The 21,958-nt window shown below is 41.5% G+C and overlaps 1 protein-coding gene across 2 annotated transcripts in view; it reads right to left on the bottom strand.

Moving 5' to 3' along the window:
- The window catches only part of LOC147022448 (uncharacterized), a 66,460-nt gene extending 47,820 nt beyond the window's left edge, over positions 1-18,640 (bottom strand). Inside the window, exons 1-2 of one of the 2 annotated variants that reach the window (XM_085893342.1) lie at positions 16,018-18,640; positions 11,684-11,863 (exon numbers count right to left, since the gene is read on the bottom strand). The gene's annotated coding sequence lies outside the window, so the exon portion shown is untranslated. Of the gene's footprint in view, positions 1-11,660; positions 11,864-16,017 lie in introns of both variants that reach the window. The other variant, XM_085893341.1, reaches the window with a different exon arrangement.
- Between the last annotated feature and the right edge of the window lie 3,318 nt (positions 18,641-21,958).

Raw genomic sequence — 21,958 nt, 5'->3', positions numbered from 1 at the left:
TTGTCCTTCCCACTCCCACCCCTCTTGTCTCAAAACCCCCCTCCCCCCCCTGCTGTGCATTGTGTGTTCGCTCTCATACAAACCTCTACAAGGTATACAAAAAAGGGGAGGGGGAGAAGGCTACAGGGAAGTGAACAAGCTTCACACAAGCTGAATGAAACGCAGTAAGAGGAAGGGGAAGATTGGGACAAAATAAAAAAAATAACAAAACAACCGACAACTAGCAAAGAAAAAGAGGTGACGGAGAGGAAGAAAAATCACAATAAACTCGAAAAAGGTGTGTAATTGGAAATGGGGTCATTTGTGGTCGAGGAGATCAGAAGTAAGGATGGGGATGAACAACTGTCGTGAAGCCCTGCGTGAAAGAATGCGACTGAACAGAGTGGAGTCGTATATTTCCACATGTGAGAGAAAAGAGGAACAAATGAGTGGAGGTTCGCAGTGATCCTATATTTTGGGACAATAACAAGAAGAGGGTTACTGGTAGACCTTGTACACCCTGTAGAAACCTGGACAGATACAAGACAGGGAAGAGGGTGCAAGACCAAAAAGAAGGTGATAGAATATCGAGAGGCTCCAGACTTGTCTGCAATGCAAAAGCAACAGTCCTTGACACTCAACTTCGTCAAAGGAGATCCCAATGATTTTAGGGCCTTGCATTCCATGACATCAAGAAGGAAAAGACGTGAAGCAGGCCCAAAGGGGAGAGCAGTACTCCATTAAGCTGCAAATGAAGGCCTTGTAGGTTATCTAAAGTTCAGTTTGCCCAAGGTAACACTCTGTATGATAGAGGATGTTCTGTCGGCGACTGGCTTTGGAGGCCAAATTGGTGTGCAGATTATGGCCGAAAGTGAGACCCAGGAGTTTCAGTGATTGGAACTTTCTCAAGTTTGTGGGAGGGTTTACCATACGGTTCTTTCGGAGGGAGATGGAGAGAGAGAGGGAGAGGGAGAGGGAGAGGGAGAGGGAGAGGGAGAGGGAGAGGGAGAGGGAGAGGGAGAGGGAGAGGGAGAGGGAGAGGGAGAGGGAGAGGGAGAGGGAGAGGGAGAGGGAGAGGGAGAGGGAGAGGGAGAGGGAGAGGGAGAGGGAGAGGGAGAGGGAGAGGGAGAGGGAGAGGGAGAGGGAGAGGGAGAGGGAGAGGGAGAGAGAGAGAGAGAGAGAGAGAGAGAGAGAGAGAGAGAGAGAGAGAGAGAGAGATTTGTCAGGATTGAAAGACATATTCCAAGTGTTTGACCAGCTTGTTATTTTATAAAGATCTGAGGACAAGGAAGAGGTTGCCCCATGGAGAATAATGCTTCATCCTGCCTATCTGAAGGATGAGAGATATGTCACGGCAGATGGTGGAGTCTTCAGAAAATAGATAATGGGAATTTTCTAGAGTCAGAAAGATCGTTGATGAAGATCAGGATTAGGACCTGGCCCAGATCTCTGCCTTGAGGCACCCCAGCCTTTACAGGGAGAGGAGATGAAAGGAGAGCCACATGTTGGTTCTCCTTTCCTCTCCTCTCCCTGTTAAGGCTGTGTTTTATCGTTGGCCTTGGATGCTGAAGGCAGAAAATTTGGAGAGAAAGGCAGGATGCCAGACTGTATCGACAGTTCGAGATATGTTCCTTAGAGATGCCCCTGATCTCATGTCTGGCATTGAGGGCTTCCATCCATTGTTTGGAGAGTAGGAATAGAATGTAGAAGGTGGAGTGACCTGGTATGAATCCAAATTGGTGATCTGAGATTATGCCATTGGAGGAAGGAAAAGGATTTCATATCAACTGCGATGATGGATTCCATATAAGCCTGGTGTTGACTTAACGGCCAATATAGCTCGCTTAAGATTTTAGGGTCTTGAGATCAAGCCCCTGCCCCTTCGTTGAATCAGCACCAGGTTGGTTGACTCAGTCTATCATCCTTCTGAGGTCAGCAAAAGGAGTATGAACTTACTAGTAACAGTGGGCATTGCATCAGCGGCACAGCCGCATCCCCAGAAGATTATGCAGCCAAGCCGCCAGAGGCTGCATCTATCTATAATTCCAGCAATCTGTGTGTGTGTGTGCCTGTGTGTGTGTGTGTGTGCCTGTGTGTGTGTGTGTGTGTGTGTGTGTGTGTGTGTGTCTGTGACCGCTGTTTCTCGACAACCGCTGGTCCGATCTAATTGAAACTTGTCAGATATATTGCTGGGGACCTGAGGATGTGCCTTTTCAAGGTTTTATATTAATCGGACAAGTGCTTCCCAAGTTATGGCCATTTATTTACCAAACCAATGACAATACACGTTGTTGCGTGGGCGTGGCCGATGGGGAAGGGAAGCTCAGCCGTGTTCCCCATTACGGGTTACAACGTACGGACTTCCAGAGAGTGATGACTTCGTGTATTCTAATAATTTCTCGATTTCTTATGCGCATTTATAGATAAACACAATGCCGCAAGTTATGATCGTTTTCATATGAGACGGTGCATAAATTTCGGTAACATCAGAGTGAGCTGGTATGCTCCGAACCAGGAAGTAATATTTTTCTCTCTTCTCTTCTCTTTTTGTTTTTCCTTGCGAGGACATTGCGAAAAGGCAAAATACGTTGGCGCTAATTGAATAATTGGCCATTAAAACCTAAATTGTGAGTCATCGTAACTGTGATATGCGAACTTCCGCGCCACCCACGTACGGGCACGCGAGAGCGAAGAAACTGCCTGTGTGGTTGTTGTTTGTTGCTCGCAGTTTGAATATTTATTTATGATTTTTTTTTTTTTTTTTACGGGCAGCCGCGTTCTCCATTACGGGTTACAATGTACAGGCTTCCGGATAATGATGACTTTGTGTATTCTAATAATTTCTCGATTTATGCGCATTTATAGATAAACACAATGCCCCAAGTTCTGATCGTTTTCATATTAGATGGTGCATAAATTTCGGTAACATCAGAGTGCTGGTATGCTCCAAAGCAGGAAGTAAATTATTTTTTTGCACGCTTTTTTTTCGTGTATTCTAATAATTTCTCGATTAGTTATGCGCATTTATAGATGAACACAATGCCCCAAGTTATGATCGTTTTCATATTAGACGGTGCATAAATTTGGGTAACATCAGAGTGCTGGTATGCTCCAAAGCAGGAAGTAAATTATTTTTTCACTGTTTTTTTTTTTCTCCTCTTTCCTCTTCTCTTTGTGTTTTTCTTTGCGATAAAAGGCAAAATCAATGCAAGCGATAATTTGTGGATTGCATGTGAACATTCTATATGGGCACGCACTACTTCCGCATAGTGATGACTTAGTGTATTCTAATAATTTCTCGATTTCTTAAGCGCATTTATAGATAAACACAATGCCCCAATCCAGTCGTCGTTTACCAGAGCGAAGGAACGGCCTGTGTGGTTGTTGTTTCTGGCACACGGTTTGAAAGTTTTTTTTTGCATGTACGGCCACGCACGTACGGGCACGTGAGAGCAAAGGAACGGCCTGTGTAGTTGTTTCTGGCATGCGGTTTGACAGTTTTTTGTTTTGTTTTGTTTGCACCTACGGGCATGCACTAGTATGAATAAAGAGACAAGAATGATGTCATACATGGCAAGACAGTTGCGAAATCCATTAAACAAATTTGACCTCAAAAATAATTGGTGGTTCAATTCAATGAACAAATATGCCACTCCTATTCAAATTTCAAGTCAATTGGATGAAAATTGACAATTTAAAAACTTGGCCTATGATGTTCTTTTTGTTGACCTCAAAAATAATTGATGGTTGAATTCAGTGAGGTGATATGACATCAAGCTGAAATTTCTCACGTCAATTGGATTAAAATCGAGGATTTTAGAAATTTGACAAAATTGTTGACCTTTCAGTGTAAACCCAGGATCATAAAGAGACCAGGGTGGTTGAGTAGTGAGATCAGGAATGCTATCAAGGAGAAGCAGAAGGCATTTATTAGGTTTAAAATAACAGGACTGGAGTTAGATTAAAATCACTATCGAAGTAAACAGGGGAAAGTGAAGAAAATTACTTGGCAAGCCAAAACTGAGGATGAGAAGGACATGGCTAAGAATATTAAACATAATAAAAAGGCTTTCTTTAAGTATATCAGCGCAAAATAACAGGTTGAGACCAGTGTGGGCCCTTTGAGGAACAGCACCGGAGATTGGTTTGTGATGAAAGTGAGATGGCAGGCTTATTAAACAGGTATTTTGCTTCAAGTTTTATACAAGAACAGTCAGGAGAATTGCCAATAGCTGAGAGTATCTATCGAGGAGGTGAGGAAGGGCTTTTACAGAAGATCCAGGTTGGAGTGGAGGAAGTAAATGAACAGCTAGTATCGGTAATCTAAGAGAATATAAGGCTCCGGATCCAGATAATATGCAACCGAGAGTATTGATGGAGATGACTGAGCAGGTAAGTGAGATGTTAACGGATATTTTCAATAGTTCACTGGAGTTAGAATAGGTACCGGAGGATTGGAGAGCAGCAAATGTAACACCATTATTTTCTTAAGGATCCGGAGAAGAATTGTTAAAGGCCCAGTCACACTTTGACGTTTTAGCCAGCTTATGCCGATTTTTGAAAAAATTGTCTAAAACGCTGGCACACGTCGAATACGTTCTGGGTAAGTTTTGGAAACATTGAGAGCACGCTGAAAAACACTACCATACGTCGTAGTACGCTGGCTTTCATCGTTGTACTTTGCGGTTGTCCTCAAATTTTAGCATGCTTGAAATTTTACGACTTATGCCAGCGTATGACTCACATGTTCCGCTACGCTGGCCATAAGTTGTAGGCACGTTATGCGATCGTTGACACATGTCGAAACACGTTAATTGTAAGGTACTCATAAGTCGAAACACGTCGAGGTAATGATTAGCGTACCCGAAACTTATTTCTAACCTATGAGTAACGTGTTGTAGGCACGTTACGCGATCGTTGACACACGTCGACACACGTTACTTGTAAGGTACTCATAAGTCGAAACACGTCAATGTAATGGTAAGCGTCAGTGTTCCAGACTTCCTGGTTTTTTTATTTTTATTTTTTTAAAATAATATAATTTAAAAAATATTTAATAATTTTTTTTTATAATTTTTTTTTTATAATTTTTTTTTTATAATATAATATAATTAAAAGGCTGCCGCTCAACGATTTAAATCATAACCACACTAGAAATCGAAGTGTCAACATGACCATCATACCAAAGAAAAAATAAACCAATGTCACCCGCAAGGTGACCCGTATCTTGCCAAAAGGTGACCACGTGTGACTTCTTTAAGGTCACACTGAGGTGAACAGAGCTGCTATCCACCAGGAGCGACTCCTTGAGGAATATCTGCCTACGAGAGATTCCGATGAGAATCGTTCTACAGAGTAACCATGAAAAATATGCGTTTGTCTCATAACGTCACCAAATGACGTCATAATGTCTCAAGCTTGACATATCTAGAAGGCACTCATCGAGGTGTTCAATTTGAGGTACTACATGATATGGTTCCTAAAACTTGAAAATTTGACCTTGGGGTCAAATATGTTTGACCTGAGGCGCTAACCATGAAGGTCAAGGCCAATCGCCACCAAAAATTAATGACCTGAGCGCCAGACCATGAACTATATTCCCATGAAGTTTGAAGACGATCCGATCAAAATTACTCAAAAAATAAGGGTTTCGTCGACTCCCCTGATTTGCGACAAAGTGACCTTGACCTTTGACCTTGACCTTCAAAATTTTATGCGCTGAAAGGGACCTCTATCGGCCTCTGATATGCGAAGTTACAAAAATTTCCAATGATAACTGTGCTCTGCAGAATTTTTTATACGTGATTACAGACAAAAAAAAACAAAAAAAAAAAAACATACAAGCTGACTAACATATCTTGCAAAAACTTCGTTTTGGCAAGATAAAAAACCAAAAAAAAAAACCAGGGAGTCTGGAACACTGACGCTAACCATCACATTGACGTGTTTTGACTTATGAGTAACTTACAAGTAACTTTTGTCGACGTGTGCCAACGTTCGCATATCGTGCGTACAACTTATTCCCATCACATGCGGAATGTGTGAGGCATACAGCAAGTACGTCGTAAAATGTTTAACACGTTTAAAAGTACAAGACGTACTCCACTTACTACGACGTATGATAGCGAACTTTAGCGTTCTATTCACGTATACCAAACTTCCCCATACCGTATTCAATGTGTACCAGCGTTTTAGACGCATTTTTCAGAGGTCGGCATACGCTGGCAAGATCGCCAACGTGTGACTGCGGTGTTGACACTTCCATTTCTCCGGCGGTTATGATTTGAATCGTTGTGCGGCAGCCTTTTAATAGGCTACGCCACGTGATCGTCGGCGATACGTGCAGCGCACTATGCATAAGTTAGACTATCGTTGGGCATAGGTTGTGAACGCCAACAACAGGCTAAGCATTTGTTGGTATAAGTTATCTATAAGACAACAAAACGTTCTGTGTCCGTGACTAATATGTTATGCATACAACCAACCCGTTATGAATAGGTCCGAATCTTAAAAAAAAACATCAAAAGTTCAGCGTAAGCCAGCGTTTTACAAACATTTTGATACGTTGCCATTGCTGGCTAAAACGTCAAGGTGTGACTGGGCCTTAACTACAGACCTGTTATTTTGACTTCCATTGTGGGAAAGGTGTTGGAGACATTAATTCGGGACTAGATGAGAAACCATTTAAATAAATACAAGCTAATTAAAGGTAGTCAGCATGGGTTTACCAAAGGTAGCTACTGTCGAACAAATCTTTAAGAGTTCTATGAAGCAGTGTTTGATTGGGTGGATGAGGGAAAGGCAGTGGACATAGTATATCTTGACTTTAAGAAGGCATTTGATAAGGTACCACATCAGAGGTTGTTTGCCAAAGTGAGGGCTTGAGGAGTAGCTGGTCAGGTAGCTAATTGGATTGGAAACTGGCTTAATGATAGGAAGCAAAGAGTGGCTGTGAGTGGGAGGATGTCTTGCTGGGATGATGTAAGTAATGGGGTACCTCAGGGATCAGTACTCAGACCATTACCATTCATTATTTCCATCAACGATTTGGATAATGGGGTAAAGACTAGGCTTTCCAAATTTGTAGATGACAAAAAGCTTGGAGGTGAGGTGGATAGCAGAGGGGGTGGTGATCAGATCATGCGATGGGATACAGGAAAGTATTGATACTTGCATAGATTGGGTAGAAGATTGGCAGATGGTATTTAACCTGAGCAAGTGTAAGGTGTTGGGGATGGGAAAGAACAATACAAATAGAGATTACAGGATGTAAGGGCTAATTTTGGAGTGTGTCACACAGGAGAAGGATCTGGGGGTGGTAATAGATACGGGAGGTAAGCAGGCAGCACAGTGCCAAACAGCTACAGATAAATCAAATAGGGTTTTCAGTTGTATTCAGAGGGGGATCATTTATAAATCAAAAGAGGTGGCATTAACATTGTTTAGGAATTTAGTGAGGGCCACATCTAGAATATTGTGTGCAGTTTTGGTCACCACAATTCAGGAAGGACATAGATGCCATAGAGAGGGTTCAGCGTAGGGCTACTAGATCGATTCCAGGCCGAGCTCGACTCAGCTATGAGGAGCGGTTGAAGGAGACAGGGCTTTCTCCACTAGAAAGGAGGTGGTTATGAGGAGATACGATAGAGATGTTTAAGATAATGAAAGGTATTGATAAAATAAATGAAGATGAATTATTCAATAGAGTAGACAGTGATAGCACCAGGAGCCATAGCCTGAGAGTAAAGAAGGGGAGAGATAAGGTAGTAAGGTAGGGGACTTTCATACAGAGAGTAATTAATGCATGGAGTGGTCTCCCTGGAAAGGTAGTGGCAGCAGAAACAGAAGATAAGCTTAAACAAGTCTGAAGACGACGATGGTTCACGAGCGGTATTTGACGATGTAGATTGTTTCAGAAGTCAAGGATGAGACAATGTGATAATGTTTGACCAAGTTATAAAAATGATCAACATGATGTGGTACGAGTGACAGGTTATAGCTGCAAAATTTCAAAAACCCGGTTTCGTTCACCAACTTTAAAAATTTGACCTTTGCATAACCTTTAAAGGTCACAAAACAATGTTGTGGACATTAAAATAAGGAAACAGGATATGTGCTATAGCTTAATGGAGTTAGTTCGTCGAAGAAGGTCGAAAACCCGGTTCGATTCCCACAACTTTGAAAATTTGACCTTTGTGAACTTTCAAGGTCAAAGGTCAAGGATTATGACCTTTGGTGCAAAACTTCCTCTGGAACATTCCAGGAACAATATAACGTCATATACGCTATATGGCACTTCGCACTCCTCGGATTATCCATACTTTGATGAAATCAGGGTAAAAACAAACTTGAAGGGAGCGCCTCGGGCAAGGTGTTCGAGATAGAGCAAAATGGTTTCAAGACTTTAGGTGGGGAATGACCTCAAGATTATGCATAAAAAATATTGTCATCCTCGCTCTCAAAGTTTGGGCGGTCGTATGATTTTTATGTCAAAATTCGAAATTTTCTAAGTTCGTGACCTTGTGACCTTAACCTTGGGACGAAAATGAAAAATCGAGCTCCGTGGGGCTATGCAGGTGCCATTGGGCTAACCAAATACCGAAACCCCTGCCAGATTCGACAAACCCCCTAGGAGAAGAAATATTTTTTATGTCAAAATTCGCAATTTTCTTAGTTCGTGACTTTGTGACCTTGAACTTGGGACGAAAATGAAAAAAAATCGAGCTCCGTGGGGCTATGCAGGTGCCATTGGGCTAACCAAATACCGAAACCCCTTTCAGATTCGACAAATCCCCAAGGAGAAGATGCAAATTGAAATTGGCTACCCCCTAAAAACACATATTTTCTGGGCGTGGCTCCGCCCATAATGGGCGCACCACGCCCATTTTCAGGAAAACACAACTAGATCATGATATAAACCTCCCACCAAAATTTTTATCAGGACAGACAGACAGACAGACATAGACAGACAGACACACAACAATAACGAATATAGTGGTCACTTATTTTTTCCGTGAAAATATTTTTTCGTGAACCAATTAGAATTGGATAGGTACCTGGAAGTTATGGAGATGTATGTGTATGGGGATGTTGGCAAGACTTATGGTAGTTTGAGCATTGATGGGTGATTGTATACATGTGTATGGAGTGCTGTTGGTGGGGGTCTCGTCAAGGGGTGTGTGTGAATGATTTTTCCCCTTCCCTGGGAGGGGGGGGGGGAATATCTAAATATATATATATATATATATATATATATATATATATATATATATATATATATATATATATATATATATATATATAAATATATAAATATATATATATATATACATGATAAAAAAATATAAAAACGGCAAAAAATAGAAAAACTACATTTTGCATTTTTTTCTTTTGATCTTGTGTTGATAAATTAGTGTGGTGTTGATGGGGTGCAGACATGGTGGGCTAAATGGCCTCCACCAGTGTCTGATTTCCTTGTGTGTTTCCTTGTGTGTTTGGCCTTTGTTTCCCTTTTGACATTTTGACCTCAAAACCAATAGGATTCTTGCTTATGACAAACTGTACCAGGAGGTGATGTTTTGTGAAGATCGGTTTGAATTGATGACCTGTAGACGATTGATATACAAACAAACAGGCAGACAAATATAATCAGACAGAATAACGCACAAAACCAACCAATATACTTGAAAAAATATTCGATTTTTGCAAGTAACAAACAGACAAACAAACAAGAAGAAGACGTCATGCATAGCATAATACTTGCAAAATCCATAAAACAAATGTGACCACAAAAATAATTGGTAGTTGAATTCAAAGAGCAAATATGCAAATCCTCTTCAAATTTCAAGTCAATGGAATGAAAATTGAGGATTTTAGAAATTTCACCAATGTTGTTGATCTTTGGCCGATGTTGGCCTTTTGTTCTGTGTTGACCATAAAAATAATTGGTTGTTGAATTTAATGAACAAATATGCAACTCTTCTTCAAATTTCAAGTCAATCAGATGAAAATTGAGAATTTTAGAAATTTGATGAAGTTGTTGACCTTTGGCCTATATTGACCTTCGACCTCAAAAACAATAGGCTTCTTGTTTATGACAAACTCTACCAGATGGTGAAGTTTCGTGAAGATCGGTTCAAATCAGATCAGAGGTTATGTTTTTACCTCTGTCTGTCTGTCTGTCTGTCTATCTGTCTGTCTGTGAGCAGGATATCTCAAAAATTATGGAGGGATTCAGACGAAACTCGATGGATGAGAAGCACAAATTGATTCGATTTTGGTGAAAATCTGGATTCAGATACTAGAATTTGTTTTCGGGATTCTTCACCATTGAGAGATAGGGCCAGAAATTATATATTGTATATAGCACGACATCTCAAAACATTATGGATGGATTTTGGATGAAACTTGGTGGATGAGATGGATATTTGACAAAAATTAATTTATTCAATTTTGGTGAAGATCTGGATCTTAATCCGGATATTTTAGTGATTCTTCATTATCGAGAGTTGGGGTCAAAAATGATAAACTGTATATCATGATATTTGAAAACGTTGTGGACAGATTTGGACAAAACACGGTGGGTGAGTTGAGTCGGCGACAACAACAAACCAATTCGATTTCGGCTCAGGTCCGGATTAACAGCAGATCCGGCCTATCATTGGGATACAAAACGTAAACTGTTCAGCTTGGCAGAAGTGTGCGCTCTACAGAGTGCCATTCGAGTTGTCAATTTTCCTCACAAAGCATGTGAAAGGGTTGAGCGTGAATACCAACGTTACCTGCTCAAGAGACCAGAACGTGTAACAACGTGTGGGAAGTGCACTGTAGGCTCGGATTCGCCTCCTTCCATCATTGTGCCCCTCTTCTCCACTATACTTCCCCCTTCCTTTCATTTACTCAATTTGGATTTTCACTATCACATCTGAACCTCCCCTCCCCAGCTTCCTCCAACCCCTCCTGAATGAATATAGGCGTGATTGGGCCAAAGACACCAATTCTCAGTTGAACATAACAACTACAGCAAAGAAAAGTGAAGATTTAAATAACAATAAGTCGGAAAAATAATTGAAAATGGAACGGAAGTGTCCTTAAAGTGAATATATCTTACACAGGCATGCGATGATATGGGATGTAAACTATTCATATGACGTCATCGGTGATAAAATAATCAAATCTCGCAAGCGATGGACTCAACCTGGTGTTGGCTTAGCGGTTAGGGTGGTGGCTTGGGATCCTAGGGTCCTGAGTTCAATCCCCGTTGTCCGCTGAATTAACACCAGTGGGTTGACTCAGCCTGTCATCCTTCTGAGGTCGGCGAAATGAGCACCAGTGTGGCAGCCAAAAGGCTGCACATGAAGGGAAGGGGTATTGACGGATTTAGTAAATCTGGTATTGGTGTGGTGCAGGCATGATGGGCCGAATGGCCTCCTCCTGCGCATAAAAATTCCTTGCAATTCCTTGGAATCAGTTAGAAGAGTCAAAATAATTTCAAACCACAAAGCAAGTTGCCAAAACAATGCAGTTGCATTGACGTTATCACCGGGTCCTGTTTTTGTCAGGTGTATCATATGTTCCCCAATTCACGATTTTTTTTGTCACGGTTACCTGTGTTCAAATGTGAGAAGGGAGTGACTGGAACAAAACGTGTATGCTGGAGTTGCTAGGGAGGGGCAGACTACCGAGAGAGCAGTGGGAGTTCGACCTTCTGGACTGTATGATTCACACTCGTGAAGGTGGAGAAAGTCTTGCTGAGCCTCCACTCGTCATCTGCGACAAGCCCAGATGGCAGCAGCGCCTGTGTTCAAAAAGCTTGATCTTTATGTCTTGCTTCTCCATTTCCTCTTCTCTCCGGCCTGTCCACCTTTTGTTGCATCCCATCTGCCTGAAAATGTGCTATTATTAATCATATCCACAAAACGGTGAAAAAACAAATCCTTTCAACAACAGACCAGTAAGCACAATACACAACTTTCAAAATGATGTATGAATGCTAAACAAGGCCTTTCGTGCATATGCCGAGTGTGTGTTTTTCAGTGACTTGGTTCTGCTGCCGGGCACTTTTAACCTGCCGTTACGAGCACAAAATCTGGAATTCTATTCGTCTTTTAAACACAACTTTCAGCATTTAGATGAAAGAGTGGCAATTTCAAAATGGTTAACCATAATTGTTCTGTTGATGAATGAAAATCGCACTCACAGAAATAGAGGAATACGTCAAATATCCGTGGATGAAAGATGTCGAGTTCATATCATTTTCTGTTCGTACAAGCGAGCGGCGGCCGTGGTTATAACACACACACACACACACACACACACACACACACACACACACACACACACACACACACACACACACACACACACACACATATACTATGAAATAATAAGAAGAAGAATAATAAGAATTTAAAAAAATACCAAAATCGGCTTCCCAGAAAGAAATAAACAGTGAGTTTTGCAGCAGCACTGCTCATTCAGGAAAAAAATTACATCGAAACACCACAACAACAGAATAAACCAATGTCACCCGCAGGGTGACCCGTATCTTGCCAAAAGGTGACCACGTGTGACTTCTTTAAGGTCACACTGAGGTGAACAGAGCTGCTATCCACCAGGAGCGACTCCTTGAGGAATATCTGCCTACGAGAGATTCCGATGAGAATCGTTCTACAGAGTAACCATGAAAAATATGCTTTTGCCTCATAACATCACCAAATGACGTCATAATGTCTCAAGCTTGACATATCTAGAAAGCACTCATTGAGGTGTTCAATTTGAGGTATGACACGATATGGTTCCTAAAACTTGAAAATTTGACCTTGGGGTCAAATATGTTTGACCTGAGGCACTAACCATGAAGGTCAAGGCCAATCGCCACCAAAAATTAATCAGCTGAGCACCAGACCATGAACTATATTCCCATGAAGTTTGAAGACGATCCGATCAAAATTACTCAAAAAATAAGGGTTTCGTCGACTCCCCTGATTTGCGCCAAAGTGACCTTGACCTTTGACCTTGACCTTCAAAATTTTGTGCACTGAAAGGGACCTCTATAGGCCTCTGATATGCGAAGTTACAAAAATTTCCAATGATAACTGTGCTCTGCAGAATTTTTTATACGTAATTACAGACCAAAAAAAAAAAAAAAACCATACAAGCTGACTAACATATCTTGCAAAACTTCGTTTTGGCAAGATAATAAGCTCCGCAAATAAAAAAACAAGCACCTCCCCGAAGCAAAGGCTCGAGAGACAGAGGGAGATTCGCAGAAAGGAGACAGGACAGAACAAGCAATTCCAAAGAGGAAATTAAAGGCCAAAACTGAAGAGGAGAATCCAAAAAATAAAAAAAAAACAAATATAAAATGAAGACAAAGACTTAAGGGTAATGGTTGTTGAAAACAAACTCAAAATAGAAATGATAGCAAGAAAAATTAAAAATAAAATAGGACCACCGGACCTGGAGCTTATCTGGGCCCTGGCCTAATGTTGTAACCCAAATTTTGGAACATTCTGACTGGTGGGTCCTGAGAGGAAGGTTTTTTTAAGGAATTTACGCAATTTTCCAAAATATTTATGAAGTCCGCCATTTTGAACCACTTCCGGTAATGTGATCGGCATGACCTATGCAATTTAGCATCACGACCCTGTCCTGATGTTGCAACCCAAATTTGGTAGCATTCTGACTGGTGGGTCTGGAGAGGAAGATATTTAAAGGACTTAATGCGATTTTCCCAAAAGTTGACCAAGTCGGCAATTTTGACACACTTCCAGTCACGTGGTCACCATGACTTCTGCAATTTTATTAAGATCCCTACCCTGGCTGGATGGTGTATCCCAAATTTAGTAGCATTCTGATTGGTGAGTCTGGAGAAGAAGATTTTTTTGAAGAAATTGAATAAGTCGGCCATTTGGACCTACTTAAAATCATGTGATTGGAACGAGCTTTGCAATCCCTATTACCAGTCAGGAGAGGAACGTTGCTGCCAAATTTCAGCCAGATTGGTTTGGCCGGGGAAGTCAAAATAGGAGACGGACGGACGTACGGACGGGTGTGCGATGACAATACCTCATCTGGAATTTAAATTCCAGATAAGCTAAAGACGACGGCAATGCTAACAGCAGGAGAAAACAAGGCCAGATGTTTGAAAACAACGCGAAAATATTCCAGCGTGAACTTGGGAAACGGAAGCAGAATATGTCATCCCCTCCTGAAAAAGATGAACTGGAACAAATTCTGGAAAGGAATTTATGAAGATCGAAAATAACTCAATAAGAAAGCAGAATGTATCTGAAACCTGGAAGAGAAGCAACATATTGAGGGAATGCCCCGAGTAATAATTGATGCAAAAAAGATAAGACATCAACTCACAAAAACTGGAAAAATTCAAAAGCCCTGGCCCCGATGGGATCCCAAACTTCTGGCTAAAGCAATTTGATGCTCTCCATGTTCAATACACTTGAGCATTTAGTGAACATATCCAAGGGGATCAGGAATTGGATGAATGGCTCACAGAAGGGAACACCTTAGTTATCCCAAAATCTGAAGAAACCCAACTACCTCCAAATATCGGTCGATAACCTGCCGACCAACAACGTTCAAACTTTTAACAGAACACATCACAGAACCAATGTGCCACACACGATATATGTTAAGCTGCTCTGACCACCCCCGCTGTGAGACGTTTCGGCGCATGCACACTGGACATTCTGAGGCAGTGTCATTTCGAATGTCATGTGTTAACAAGTAAAGTCAGGAATCCATGATTGCTATCAATGCCATCTTTCCACTTTTTTCTTTCCAACAGCCTGACCTCTGACCATCAGCTTGGATTTCCAGCCCAGTCATTAAGCTGTAGACACGCTGCAGCTTTTTTCGCAACAATGATCAGACGCCCTATATCTCAAAAGACAGGCAAAGAGCGTCTTCCTGAACACATCTTGGGCATTCTACCATCTGGCATACAAGGCCACCTTCATACGTGCCTTTCTGACCTCCTTCCCTCACGTAGTCAATGCATTTTGATCATGGAACCATCTCGTATCCTCTTCAAGTGGAGGCTAGAGTATCTCAAAGCAGTATCTTGGGCCCAGTCTTGTTTGTCATCAAAATAAATGCCCTGTCTGATGTTCTGAAAAACCCTATGTTACTTTGTTCAGATGACTCCACATTGTAGTACAGTAACCCCATCCCACTGACAACAGCTACATCACTCTGGTTCTCTGGAAATAATTGGATGCTCATCTGACAAATGGAGTATATTCTTTCAATCCTGGCAAATGTCACAGTCTGACTCTGTTGCTCCACTAGGATTATTAAACACGAACCTACCTATTCATTTCCATGGTCAACCACTGGAAGAGGTTCAGTCTCTTAAAATTTATTGGCCTCATCACCAGCCATGACCTCTCCTCACAAAGATGACCAAGAAGCAAAGCCGGTTTCCATATCCAGCTGCAGATCATGCATCCTCTGTCATTCCTTGGAAAATCTGAACTTCTCACAGCTGACAAAATCTTTTGTCCATAGGTCAATGGTGTACCACAACCCCCTATGCCCTATGGGCTGGCGCCACAAGATCATATCCGTTTTTCCAGGATTTTGTGGAATCTAAAGCTCTCAACATTTATTGAAATCTGGAATCTCCCATCTCCCACGATTATTGAAATCTCACACAATGATGCCAAAGCACAAGATCTGTTGCTTTCACATCGCCAACAGGTGGGTTACGTCTGTTTTTTGCCTCCTATCGTCCGGTCTCGCTCCATCTTCCCTCTCTCTGCCCTCCAACCCTCCCCAACCCCTCCAGGACTCGCATGTTCTTCCATTAATGCCTCCTGGTTGAACTCCAAAAATCCAAGCTTTCTACACACGTCCACTCTTTTGTTCCTCTTTTGTCGTGTTTGTTAAAGTGCCTTATGGAGATGGTTCAATCGTGCTCTTCACTCAAGAACAGGCAGTATACCATCAACTGACATGATCCCCCCCCCCACCCCATGAACCTCACTGCTCACATAACCCAACCCTCATACTTACAGGTTATTGAGTTTCCTCCCCTCTGTTCGTTCATTCCATTTCTTTGCGTGTCCAACTGTGGCCTCACTGCCTCACTCTCAATTTGTTGCCTTTTCACCCTCAGTCACCATCTCTTCCATGAACCTAGAGAAAACTGGGACCAGCTGATATGAAGGGACTCATAAATTACATGCAGATAAGTGACAATATAACTGCAGTTGAGATAACAGGATCAGAATCCAGAACACAGGATCAGAACCTTAAAATAACTGGCAGAAGCTACACAAGAACACCAACTAAATGAACTGCCACTCGTATTATTTAGCATATGGACTGAGTTGATTTGTAATGAAAGGCTTTTGTGAGAGTGTGACTGTTGCAGCAATATTCATTCTCATCTGCAGTCCCATTGGGCTGAGCGAATTGTACTTTCTAAAGGAAATTTTGCAAAACATTACTCAATTTTCACAACCCATTCTATGAGGGTAGTTCAAGGTTATTCTGGAATATCTATGAGTCGAGGGGTGTTGATGAAACTTCCATGTTTTTCAAGCTATCCCCCCACGACTCATGTACATTTGGCCTGTCACTGTGTTAGCGCCTTGATGCCGTTTGTGTAGAAACCCTTGGGAGGTTTAGGCAGTCATTTCAGGTCATGTGCTTCGACGTCTTCATCATCTGCAAGCGTAATGCCAGCGAGATGTTCTTTGAGTGGACCAAAGAGGTGAAAATCGACAGGTGGAAAGTCTGGACTGCAGGTGTGCAGCCCAATCGAAAAACTTCCTGACCAATCTCCTTTTGAGGAGTTAATGGTCACGTTTTCCACGTGAGGACGAACATGATTGTGCTCTGAAGTCACTCCCTGAGATGGTCTGTTCATTCCTCATCTCACCTCAATGTGTAACAACTATGCATCGATGGCTTTGCACATTCAATAAATGATGTGTGAACTCAACTGGTCAAAGTCCGAAACCACCATCACTGTAAACTTCTCAGCCGACGGCTAAAGGTTGAATTTTTGTGGCCAATGTGGACGAAGAGCGTCTCCACTCCATGCTGGTGTACTTTACCTCTGGTGTGAAATGATGGACCGAGGTGTTATCACTTGACAATCTTCTTCAAGAAATCATCGCCTTCCCTGTACTTGTGTTGCAGGAGCTCTAATAATGGCCAAACAAATTGCCTTAAAAAAAAAAAGAAATGTCTTTCAATGGAACCCGACTTGCACCAACCTTATTGAAACCCAAGTGAGATCGAATGATCATTTCCACCTTTCCAACACTGACATCCATTTTGTTCCGTCACATGGAGTAATTTGGGGATTCTCCAAATGTATCTGTATTCCTAAATATTGCAGTGCATTGCTGCTCTACCTCCATCTCAAGAGAGAATGTTTAGCTCCACCACCGAAGATTTATGGAGGTTATGTTTTCATCCCTAACTGTCAGAATGTTTGTTTGTCTGTGAGTAGGATCTCTCAAAAAGTTTTTATATTGAGGGTTTTGGAAGAAATTTGCTGGACAGGTTTGGTGTGTGACAAGGAACAATTGTTGAGATTTTTGTGAAGATCTGGATCCGGATACGAGAATTTTTTAAGTGATTCTTCATCATTGAGTGATAGGGCCAAAAACGATATATAGCAGGATCTCTCAAAAAGTTACAGATGGATTGGTATGAAACTTGGTAGACAGGTTGGGTGTGTAACAATGATGAATTGGTTAGATTTTGGTGAAGATCTGAATTCAGATCCGGATCAGAGAATTTTTTTTAATTTTTGTAAGTGATTCTCACCATTGAAGTATGGGGGCAAAAATTTTAAAAAGTTGTGGACGAAGTATGACAAAAAAAAAAAAATTTGGTGGATGAGTCGGGTTGGTGACAAGAACGAGCCGATAAGATTTTTGGTTCAGGCCTGGATTGAGATCTGGTCTATCAGTGGGATATGAGACGGAAACTGTTCAGCCCGGCATACGTACACGCACTATCGAGTGCCGTTGTAGTTGCTTAGCTGTTTAAACATTTTAATTCTTGGCAGACAAATGGCTCTTTCATAGTATAGGTACAGTTGGTATATTATACCAACTTTCATAGTATAGGTACAGTTGGTATATTTCATAGTATAGGTACACACACAATACAGGTGTTTGTGTGTGTGTGTGTGTGTGTGTGTGTGTGTGTGTGTGTGTGTGTGTGTGTGTGTGTGTGTGTGTGTGTGTGTGTGTGTGTGTGTGTGTGTGTGTGTGTGTGTGTGTGTGTGTGCATGTATATGTCGATGTGGAGGTTCCATATGCAGGTATATGTGCAGGTGCATGTCGATGTGTATTATCTGTGTATGTGCATGTGTCGATCTCTATGTATGAATTTATTTTGTTTACAATGACCGTTACAACACCTTTAAACCAAAGAAGCAAGCGCACTGTGTATTCAGGTACAGCTACTCAGACAAATCCATGTAATTTTTTCAAAGGGAGCAAACCTTTGATAGTTTGACAGACTACAAGTGTGGTGATGATTGTTTTTTTTTTTGTTTGTTTTCTGTGATTTGAAATTTGGAAAGAAGAGATAAAGAAGAGAGAAAAAAAAGGCGAAGGTGTATTCCCTCAGCCATTGTGAAATCAATTGGATCAAAGACAGTAAGTTCTGCCAAGACCGCGAGAGGCAGGAAACACAAACAAGTCCCACACAAGAATGTGAGGTGTTGTGGGACAAACAAGTCCCACAACACCTCACAGGTATCACTTTAAGAGACTAAAGCACTACGTGATGTAGCACACCCGAGGGAGAACCTACGGACACACTTTAGTGCAAAGGGCACCGTTGCCTCGGATGGATATGAGATCATCTCAGGTGCGTGCGAGCAGGTAGAGGAGTGCAGGGTTTGCGAGCCACAGCTCTTCGTGCAATAGGATTCTTAAAGTTCTATCCATTGTGCAGCACATGAGAAATGCCCGAATTAATTGTTCTTAATACACTTAAACACAATGTGCATTATTATACCTTTACATTGTCTTGAGCAGTCTGGGTGATGTAGCAGTCGGACAGCTTGTCTGTCTCATGGGACAAAGACCACAGGTAAACACTTTCAAAGTACAGTACATCATTGCTTATTAGAACGCACAACAATGTGCAGATTTTCATACAATTACAGAATTAACCTCACAAGATGGTCAAACACTTGGAATATGTCTTTCAATCCTGACAAATCTCACACTATTACAATTTCTCTCCAAAAGGACTGTCAAGCAAACCCCACTCCAATCTACTTTCTTGACAATCCTCTTGAGGAGGTTGTCATTGAAATTCCTTCATCTCACTATCAGCCATGATCTTTCTTGGGTAAACCATATTTCAACGTTGGCCTCCAAAGCCAGGTGCCAATAGGCACCTTCATCGTACAACGTCCTTCCCCTTGGCACACCTGAACTTCTATCCACCAACAAGGCCTTAATCTGCAGTTTGATGGCGTACTGCTCTCCCCTCTGGGCTGGCTGTCCTGCCTCACATCTTGATCAGCTTGGTGCTATGGAAACCAAGGCCTTCAAGAGAATCTCCCACGATGAAGCCGAGTCTATGGGCTTATCGCTTCGCTATCAGAGACAGGTCCGTGGTCTCTTTGTCCTCTACCACCTCATTTCTGGTCTTGCACCTTCTGCTCTTTCGGTGCTGTCCCCCCCTCAAATGTCAAAGCTCAAATGATAAAAAAGTTACAGCCCGGACAGATGCACACACCCCCGTGATTGGAAAACCCCATCTCCTGTCACATGGGGGATGGGCTAATATTAATTAAACTCGGCAACGAGACCTCCCCCCATTGTGTCAATTCAGCATCTGCACTGCTTAAAATTTTTTTTGATGGACAGATGGACATACCAAATGTTGAAGCGGCTACACCGCTTGAAAACCTATATAATCTGATAAACCCATATACTGACTATCATATAAACTCATGTGGCCTACACAAACCCATATATCCTATAATCCCATGTAGCCTATCCTCTCAAATAGTCGATAAACCCTTTGTACCTATCTTAAACATATGTACCTACCTATACTATGAAAGAGCCATTTGTCTGTCTGTGTGCATGTGTGTGCGTGTGCATCTATGTGTCACCATTTTAATCAAAAATGGCTGAACGGATCTTCAACAAACTTTCAAAGGTTCATCAGTGAGTGCCGGGGAGGGTTTTAAGCAAAAAACATTTTTTTTACATCAAAAAAAAATAAAAAAAAAACTTGGATGTTTGGGGATTGTTTTTTCTTTTAATCGCTCTTTCGTTGCTGTCGGGAAGTGTGTAGGGACACCATTCCTTAATGGGTGTCAGGAAGTGTTTTAGATCCCCACAAAAAAATAGATCAGGAAACACCGGGTACCCCTCCCTGCTCATAGGCCATAAAACCATAAATCCTATAAACCCATATGTAACCATTAAATCCACATAATTTAAGCCTATACAATATACATCCTTTAAACTCAAATATAACAAATAAACAATGTAAACATTAAACCCATATATACCAGAACCCAATGCAGCTATTAAACCCATATCTATCCTCCACATACATATTTTCAAGTGTTTGTATGTTATTCTTTCACGGCCAAACTGAAGCACCGAGAGGACCCAAATTTTGGGTTTTGGTACTTCAGAATCTGGGCAATGTTTTAAGCCACCACACGTTGGCATTGACGTCAATTTTGAGGCCAGCAAAGGCCGCTGTAAAGTGTATATTGGGATGTGGGGTCAGGCAGTGCTGCTGCCAGCCCGCAGGCAATAGGTAACCACCACAAAGCCAATAACTTCATCGCTTTTCAATGCCCAACACGTGCCAAAACCACCGCCGGGAAAAGCTCACCCAGCCAGGCAGTGCCAGGTAACCCCTGCTGGTATCACATAAAGCGATGTAGACTATAACCTGTGTCGCCTATAAACCCAAATATCCTATAAAACAACATACTCAAAATCCATATAAACTATAAACCCATATATCCTATAAAGCAATATAGACGATAACTGATATAACCTATAAACCGATATAGACTTTAAACCCATATAAACTATAAAGCAACATAGACAACAACCGATTTAGCCTATATAACCCAAATATCCTGTAAAGCAACATAGAGTACAACCGATTTAGCCTATATATACCCATATATCCTACAAAGCAACATAGACTACAACCGATTTAGCCTATATGAACCCATATATCAGATAAAGCAACATAGAGTACAACCGATATAGCCTATATATACCATACATCCAATAAAGCAACATAGCCTGCAACCGATATAGCCTATATATACCCATATATCCTACAAAGCAACATAGACTACAACCGATATAGCCTATATATACCATACATCCAATAAAGCAACATAGCTTACAACCGTATAGCCTATATAAACCCATATATCCTATAAAGCAACAGAGTACAACTGATACAGCCTATATAAACCCATATTTATATATATATATATATATATATATATATATATATATATATATATATATATATATATATATATATATATATATAAATATATAAAGTTGAAAGTGTGTCTGTGTGTCTGTGTGTTTCTCTGTGACCTGTGCACACGAAAAGTACTGGATTGATCCTCACCAAACTTCACATGCTGACAGAACATGTACCCGGGAGTGTCCCAATGTAAAAGAATTGTACTTCCGACTTCCGGTTTCCTAATTATGACGTCATCACCTGATTTCATAACGTTAATTTTTCAAGTTCAGCCGATTGACATGGGGCCAACGCCATATACAATATATCTAACATATGATTTTAAGTTTTTGTTTGGCTGTTTGTTTGTTTGTCTGCACGCGCTAATCTCCTGAACGGTGAAAGATAGGAGCTAACCACTGAAAAAAAAAATGTCGGGATGGGCCCCGGGAAGGTTATAGGCTATGTGGCAAGGCCCCCCGGCCGGGGAGGGGGAAGGGGGGTGGAA

The sequence above is a fragment of the Eptatretus burgeri genome, chromosome 8 (genome assembly GCF_056783735.1).
Source record: "Eptatretus burgeri isolate ZD-2024b chromosome 8, Ebu_testis_v1, whole genome shotgun sequence".
NCBI classification, from domain to species: Eukaryota; Metazoa; Chordata; class Myxini; order Myxiniformes; family Myxinidae; genus Eptatretus; species Eptatretus burgeri.
This window is presented reverse-complemented; position numbering and strand designations above follow the sequence as displayed.